Below are 8,699 nucleotides of genomic sequence, written 5' to 3' on the forward strand. Positions count from 1 at the left end.
AAAGGACCAAAGACCCAAGAGTCAAAGTTTTAGGAAAGTGGGAGAAAGAATGGAAGAGAAGGGGAAACAGCTAATGGCAGTCATGAGCATATGGGGAGCTGTCTTTGGATGTAGAGAGAACTTGCTGGGCAGAGCAGAAGACAGAAAGATGCTGAACACAGGAAAGGGGGACTAAGGAGAGAGATGGCTGCTGACTGATGACTGGTGACCTTGCATGGGCATCACTATGGGCCTGGTCACAAGATTTCCTGACTCACTCCATCACCTCATCCACCCTCCACCCCTCCTCCCTTCTCTCCCCATCCCTCCCCCCAACCACCAAAGTAATTCTCAAGCTTCCTTGCTGTCATCTCACTGACTCTGAGGAAACCTAAAAAGACCCCTCCATCACACACACACACACACACACTCCAGAGGCCTCTTCTGACCCACCACACCTTTCCCATAAGCTGTCCTTGCAGGACAGGTAGAGTTCCTTGAGCCTCCCTCCCTACCATAACACGATCCACTCAGCCCCTTCAATGCTTTACCTGCTCCACTTTTCCAGCAATGTAAACTAAGAAAAGCTACGGCTCATGAAAGAGCCTGGAGTTTGCTGTTTGTTTTGTTTTGAACAACACATAATCCCAGGGCCTTGGGGGAACTTGCAATTTGGCTGGAACACTGAAAGGTCAGTACTTTAAAATTGAGAATCCTTATCCTGTAAACAGATACATGGGAGGCCTAGTGAGGAAGAGTGAAGGCAAACTCCATGCAGGGGGCAGATGCCAGGTCCTGAGGGTCTAGGCGGAGAAGGACAAGAAGCCTCCCTCCATCAGGAAAGTTTTAGTCTTTAGGGAGTCCTGCAAGCTGGAAGTAGATGGCCCTGGTTTTCATTTCTTCCCCTCCCCCACAGCTCAGCTCTGGTTGCCCTCTGAGATGATTAAAACCAAAAGAATTCCAGTGTCTGGAATTCACTTTTCACCACGATGCCATTTGCTTCCTTTTCTCTCCTGCAGTTTTTCCTCTTGGGAGAGCTGTTTGCTTCACTCCTTTCTTCTGGCTCTGAGACGACTCCTAGTACACACCAATTAACTTTGTTTTCATTTGGGGGGTGGAGGGGGTGTGTGATGGGACAGGGGGTTTGGGGGTCTCAGGCAAAGGGGAAAGAGAAAGGATGGGTGGAGGGACCTTGATCTTGCTGGTTAAAATTCCCAGAAAAAGAAAAGAGCCGAAACAGCTTTCAGAGAAAGAAAGCTGCCAAATGTTTATATTCCCACAAGACTGCAAAACCTTTTCATAGACCAAAGCTAAAGTTCAGAGAAAAGCCAGAGCATGCTTCTTCAGGGAGAAAATTTTATCAACATGAATACATAAGTACCCACACCCTTGGTGGGGTCCCCACAATCCCACACAGGCCAAGGCATCTACCCCCAGGGCAGTGTGTGTGTGTGTGTGTGTGTGTGTGTGTGTGCATGCACAGTAATAGGTATTTATATACATCTGTTTTTGCAGTGAGGGAAGTATGAGTGTGGGTATATGTATGAATGTGCCTGGAGTGTGTGCATGGGGGAATGTGAAAATGCATGCATGTACGTCTCTGTATGTTTATGTGTGTATGTGGGGGGCGCACATGCATACGTATTAGGGAGTCCCTGCACATCTTACTCGAAGCCCAAATCAGATCTAAAAATGTATTAACATATCTGCTGCTTCTCTAGGTCCTGAGCAAAGCTGCTTCTCCTGAATCCCTAGCTGGCTCTCTCTTAGACTGGCGGTTCTGACAGTGGCTCACAAGATAAAACAGAAGATCCAGGACAGGTCTTTGAAGAACTCCCACTGCATGGATTTTGGTTGGGAAACTGTGCATCCACAAAGTGTCTTAGAGAATGAATGATCTTCTTGGTTTATGCTAGGAAAATCCAAGTCACTAAGGTCATTCTATTAGGAGCACAGCAGGGCTAAAATCCCCATATGTACTCACAGTTCAGTGCTATTTCCACAGTGCCTCCAAATGTAGCTTTTCTTATTATAGTGCCCAGGAAACAGGAAGCTGCAAGCCTTCTTCAACTGAAGAAGATAAGCCTTTTGCAACACAGGCCTTAATGCTTGAAGCTGATGCCCTCAAACTCTGAGTGGGAGGCAGCCCCGGCCAAACAGCTTGATTTGTGAAGAGAAATGGAAAACCACATGGAGACATAGTGGCCGAGCTGCCAGGGCTCTGCGTATTAGAACACACAGAAGTGGTGGCGAGGGAGACTCTCAATCCCACCCTCCAGCCAGGAAATGGAGAGGACCCTCTCTTACCAGCTTTGTAAGAAGTGGAATAGGCCTTACTGCCCTTTGCTAGGCACAGGCTAGCTGCATCCGTTGGCCGTGAGAATGGGACAAAGAGCAGCTAACATTTGCTAACAGTGCCTGGCTGTGCCAGAGACTCTACTTTAGTTGTTAAGCAAAACAGTTTCAAAACTTTAAGGATTTTGTTTACCAAAAAAGAAACTGAGACTTGGAGAGGTCTTAATGCTGGCTAATAGCAACGAAGGAGAAACCCATGCATCTCATCTGACAGACCAAGGGCGGCAGACCTTTAGCAACCGCTGGAGCCCAAGCCACAGAGACTTGTTTCTCAGGATTCCTTTTGTTTTACTTTTTTGATTTGTTTTAAATAAACTTCAGTATATAAAGGACTTGCAAATAAATAAAAACATCACACATTAAAAATAACCAGACCTGAAGTCTACCAATTTAATGAACGTATACATTTGGACTGGGATTTGAAGAAGCCTCGAAGCTTCTCATTACACTTTGAGGACCTAATATGGACTTAGCCATCACCAAAAACAAAATGGTGCACAACAGATTCAAAACAAGAAAAACATTCACTTTATATTCTCTTTCATAATCCATGCTCATCACCTGCATTGATGCCTTTCTCAACCTTACACTTCGCCTTTTTTGTCTCTTCAGTTATACTATGTCTGCGTGAGTATTTGCTTATAGGTATGCATAGATATATGCATGCTTACGCACGTGAGTGACCTCACTTAGATATTATACATCCAAAGTCCTCCATTCTCCTGCAAAGGTTTCTAACTTCATTTTCCTTGGAGGCTAAGTAGTATTTTATTTTTTTATGGGTAATAATATTTCATTGTCTGTTCATCTGTTTATGGGCAACTAGGTTGGCTGATATTCTCTGCTGTAGTGAATAAAGCAGCAGTAAGCATGAGGCCTGTTAAGGAACAAAATGAGGGCCAGAGAGAGAACACATGACAGAGGCTTGTGTACCAGTCCACCGCCATGTTGGATTTACTAGGTAAACTTTTCTCCCATGTGCCTCTCAGACTCGCCATCTGAATGTGCATCCTTTATTCATCTCGGAGTTAGACATGCAAGGAACACCTGCCGGTCAAGTAGTGGCCTTAGGTCTGGAGGCTGCAAGAGGCACAGAGTCTCCCCTTCTTTCCTATGCTCTAACCCTGCTGGTCACAACTGGATTTAACTTGATGTTGTGTGAGCCAATTACTCGCTCTTCCCGAATTGGGCAGATCTCAGCCAAGATTCTTCTCATCTCTAAAATGGGGTAGTAAACATGTTGTGACCCACATGGCACCGCCCCCAAGCGAAGATAATGGAAGGAGAATGCCTGGCCTTTCCCTCCATCTGGTTACACTATCGACTGGCCATTGGCTGTTCATTCCCATAGCTCCAAACCCTAGGGCATGTCCTGCTTCTCACCTCTCGGTCCCCAGTCACAACCATGCTGCTACCATCTCAACTGTGCCCGCTTTTCAGGGTGTGTACCCTTTACTCAGACTCCTCTACAGTGTCCCCCTAAGCTTTGTGACAATGTGCATCTCTTCTTCCGCTGTGATCCCGAGCAACTGAAAGGGCCTATGATATATGACTCAGTGAAGAAAGTCTATCAGAAAAGGATGCCTTCCCAGGCACACTGGCAGGGCCCTGGTCCTGTGTTCCTGTCACCAATCCACATGTCCCTTCCCTGTTCCTTTCTTCACCTGTCTCACTGGCTGCCACCTCCCCCACATTCCTCCAGCATGTGTCTATCTGCTCTCCCCTCTCTCCCTCTTCCTTCCCACCCCCCTCCATGATGCTGCTGCAGGCTTGGAGCAGGAGGTTATGAAAATGAGCTTCGTGCCCAGGAGACTGTAATTATCTGCTAAGTGTGAAAGCCAGAGTGATTAATTAAGAGATAATAAAAAGAAAAGGAGGGTGAGAGGGGGGCCTCGCCACTTCGCTTTGATGATAGAACCTGAGGTGAGCCAAGCAATTAGGGGAATCTTTATCGAGAGTTAGCTGTAATCCACAAATTATTAAGCACCAAATGCTTCAGGAGAGCCATGCATTCTTGCCTAGTGACAGACAGAGGACAGCAGGATTAAGAGAGCTGAGAACACCCATCCAGGGACAGGGAGAGCTGAGCTAGAGACTGGGGCTAACAGGGTTGCTGGAGAACAGCCACAGAGCAGGCTGTGCTCACTGTCCCAAGCCAGGCCACAGGCAATGTTTGTGGGACTCTAGGCCCTGGCTGTCTGGCCTTCCTATCCTTGAAAAAGGGAACCAGGTTGCCCTAGGGTTCACTGTACTCCTCTTCCCCAGAAGCCCAGCCCTTCCTCTTGAAGGACTGACATCCAATAGCATTCTTAAAGGAGCAGGGGTTGCTTATCACACACAGCTGTGGAGAAGTATATCACACAGGCTGCAGGTATAGATGCTTGCATGGGGCCACAGCTAACATGATCGCGTCACAGTGGTCAGGTCTCAGAGGTTTTAACTCCACACCCCTAATCAGGCAGACCTCCCTGGGCTTCAGCTTCTCCCACTAGACTCTCCTACCAGGTAGTCAGGCTCCTTTACCTCTCCCAGCTGGATCCACTGTTCCCGGTTATGTTTTCCCTCCAGGCCTCCCAGGGCTATCTTCCTGACTGGCCATGACCCAGTAGAATTATACTCAATAGACTTATACTGCCCACGTCAATAACATGGGAGAGCCACACAGGCAAAGTTGGGCTGAGAACACTCCTGATTTCAGGAGACCTGACCATGAATGGGTCCACCCTGCCCCTGACTTTCCAGGTTCTTTTCCTAATAGCCAGGCTTCAGTAGTACACACAATTCCTTTCTCAGCCTGGCCACTCAGAGGAAGATGAAGAGGCCCTCAATCTATACTTACAGTTAGTGGGAGGTGCTAGCTCTATGAACCTTATGTTTCCAGCCCTGGCCAAAGACCCCATAGGGTGACAACTTTAGTCAGACCCTTAAAGAGAACTTCTTGGTGTCCATGGAGCCTGGGAGAGTCTTACCTCTGATCTCTTGGGTCTTGCTTTTGAATAATGGGAGCGTGCCATGAAATTTGAAGAAATGAACGGTTGGAGAAAAATTATTTATCCAAATATCGAGGCCTCTAATTATAGTTTCCCGTGCAGGAGCAGGAAAGATTCAGGTTGGACACAAAGAACTTCCTATTTGTTATTGTCAGGCAGGGAAAGAAAGAACAGACAAGCTAATAAAATTCCTTTCTCTTCAAAAAAGGGCCAAACACTGATTTCCAAATTCATTCAATCAGTCCAGCCTCAAGAGAGGCATCTCGGGAATCAAAGACAGTGTTCTTAGAGGATCACCACTGTTTTGCATCTTTGACCTCAAGTTCTTTCTGTCCCAGGAAGCCAAACATGATGGCTTTCACCCTCCTCGTATCTTACACCCTCCCTAGGCTGATTCTGCTAGTTACCCTTGCACTTGTTGAGAACTGCATGAACATGTTTTCTAGGGGTATAGGAGGAATCGAGAGAATCAGTGGGGTGTCAGTCTGCTAGTAGACAGAACTCTTCCACAGGGGAAGTGGGAGACCCAGCAGTGGTGGTGGCACATGCCTTTAATCCCATACTCAGGGGGCAGAGGCAGGCAGATCTCTTTGATTCAAGGCCAGTCTGGTCTACAGGGTGAGAGTTCTGGGACAACTAGGACTACACAGAGAAACACTGTCTAGAAACAAAACAAAGCAAAAAGAAGCCAGGAGACAATTGAGTGGGGTCTGTAGGTTGAGCATCTCTTATGTAGGAGTGAGAAACTGGCCTGTTGAAAGATGGTACCCACTGCTCCCCTACAACCATATCCAGGTAAGCCATAGCCTCTCTTCCTTCTCAGTCAAACACCTTGTTCACAAATCCAGTTTTCGAGCTAAAGCCAGTAACGGTCAAGGTTATAGCTAGAAGCTCTGTCAAAATGTTTCTCTCAAACCTCCATGATGAATCATGAAAACTTAAAAAAAAAAAAAAAGAGTGGAAATGACTGCTCAGGCCTGGGAGAGTTTCCAGCAACAAGCAGTCTGGGGCTTTCAACTCTGAAGCAGGAAGTATGGGAAGATTTGGCAAGGAGGTGGGGCTGGAGGTGGGCAGGTGGCAGGGAGAGCCTGGGGGGTCAGCCTCAGGGATAAGGAAGCTCCCGCTTCTGCCTTCCTGAAACTAGCATATCAATGCCTTTAAATCAGCCTCCATCCAAACTGTTTTCTCTCTTGATTCCTCTTAGAAGAGAGACAAAAGCATCCTCCCTCTCACACCTCAACAGGATCCTCCAGCAGCAACACCACCAGGGAATCTTTTGCCAATACAGAATCTGTTCCCAGTGTTCTTCAAAGCATGAGACTTTTTGTCCTAACACAAAGAGCCGATGCTTCTGCGGAGATGGCTTTTGAAGTTAATATTCAATCTTACCGTCCTGCAATGACTCTTATAAGATGCAGATGACCTAGAAGTATGTGGATAACAATTTCCCTTTTTAAAAATGAGGAAACCATGGCTTACAAAGGGTGAAAGACCACTCAGTCTCCAGACACAGAACACAGACTGAATTCTAAAGCAGGGTGCCACTTGGTGGGCTGAAACCTCAAAGTACAAAGTGCAGGAGTCATATCATTGGTTGCCTCCCTTGCTCGCCCACTCAGCACCACTAATGCATTTGGCTCATCACAGCTCTCCTCTCTCTCTCTCTCTCTCTCTCTCTCTCTCTCTCTCTCTCTCTCTCTCCCCCTCCTCAGGTTTGTCTTGCACTGTGAGCCCTAAAAATATCAAGCACTGTGCATTGCTAAGAAGGTTTAATAAGCACCAGACCCTTCTGCTTCAGACATCATTTCATTCAATCACAGTCACTGTGGGAGGCAGGAACAACCATCTGCACTTTATAGCCGAGGAACCCAAGGCTCTAAGGAGCACACAGTGACAACTCTGGCAAAGAGGCTAATTCTCCTATAATCCCCTGGTTTAGGGGTGGGGGAACGCTAGGAGACTCATGGTTACCCATTTTTACAGAGTAAGCAGTGTTACATCATGACCCAGGAGTGAAACTGAAAGTGTGCGCAATACCCTCAGACGCAAATATTACCAACTTCTCCTTGTCCTGCATAAATGGAGCACGAGAGCGGTACAGACAGTCCAAAAGTCATTTCCACTTGCCTGGGTCATACACCATAATAACTATTTTGCAAAAGTGAGTATTCCTTTTTAGTTATCTCATAATGCTCATGCTAGCATTAAAATGAGATTGCACTTTCACTCCACAAACTGACCAGGGATGAGAGATGTCCCCAGGTGTGCGCAGGGAGAGAGGAGCATCAGGCCAGCATCATCCACAAAGTAGTTGGCGCTGACACTAGACTGAGTGTTGCTCACTTCTGTCAGCATAGCCACAGTGAACATGGAAGGCAGGGCCTTTGTGGGGACTCTGGGGACCCCTATCCCACAATACAGTCGAGCTGGCAGATTTCCTGAAGGAGTTGGGAGTAGAGCTGGGACAGAGTCACAGAGCAATGGGTGAGATCCTGGGGCTGGAGATCATAGCAAAGGAATCTCATGGTCTAGGCAGCAAGTCCTCAGTTGCTTAAAAATGAAGATGAAAAATACTTCCATTTTTGCTAAGAGCAGCCAGCATGCCCAGCCCTGGGTTTTCCATGCTTAGAAAATGCCTTCTCCTGCTCTATTCTCAGTCCCTCTGGCCATCTCTTCCTTCCCTATAATAAGTTCCCAGTTAAATGAACAGAATGGGATGAAACAGTTAAAAGGACCTCACGGTAGGGCAATGTTGGGTAATGGAGCACATAGGGCCCCAGGCTGCGAATGGAGAATTCGGGGAGGGGGGAATAATAATAAACCTCAGCTGAGCTGATTAGGAAGAGAAAGTTAATTTAGAAATCAGCTCTGTTGGGCAGGAGGGGGCTGGGGAGAGGAAAGTGGACACAAGAGGTTGGGAGACTTGAGGAAAGGGTGTTTTCCATAAACTGCCTTTGTTCTTACAAATCAAAATCCTCAGGCAGAAGGAAGACTCAGTCCCGGGGATTCCTCGGCTCCTTCCATCTGGAGCAGGGGCACAAGGACTATCCAGAGCCAGGACATCTTGCTGCCCAGCTCTCCAGCACAGCTGCAGGCATGGCGAGCGAGCGGTACAGCCATTTCCTCCCTTGTACTCCCCGCTTCAAGCATCCACCAGGAAAGTCAGACTCCCAAACATTTTTCACATACTTCTCTTGCAATCTCTGCTTTACAGGACTGTCTGTCTGTGTTTATAGATGCACCTCCCACAGACAGGCAGGCTCAGAGTGCCTCAAGGACGAGGGCTAAATCTCACCTTTTAATCCCCAGGCCTAGGATCACCACACAAACACACACACACACACACACACACACACACACACACACACACACACA

At 47.3% G+C, this 8,699-nt stretch overlaps 1 protein-coding gene across 2 annotated transcripts in view; it reads right to left on the reverse strand.

The window, feature by feature from the left end:
• The window catches only part of Kirrel1 (kirre like nephrin family adhesion molecule 1), a 90,457-nt gene that overhangs the window by 72,577 nt on the left and 9,181 nt on the right, over positions 1–8,699 (reverse strand). The gene's annotated exons all lie outside the window — the stretch shown is intronic.

Source organism: Grammomys surdaster, unplaced genomic scaffold (assembly GCF_004785775.1).
Source record: "Grammomys surdaster isolate TR1022 unplaced genomic scaffold, NIH_TR_1.0 125946, whole genome shotgun sequence".
Classification (NCBI taxonomy): Eukaryota; Metazoa; Chordata; class Mammalia; order Rodentia; family Muridae; genus Grammomys; species Grammomys surdaster.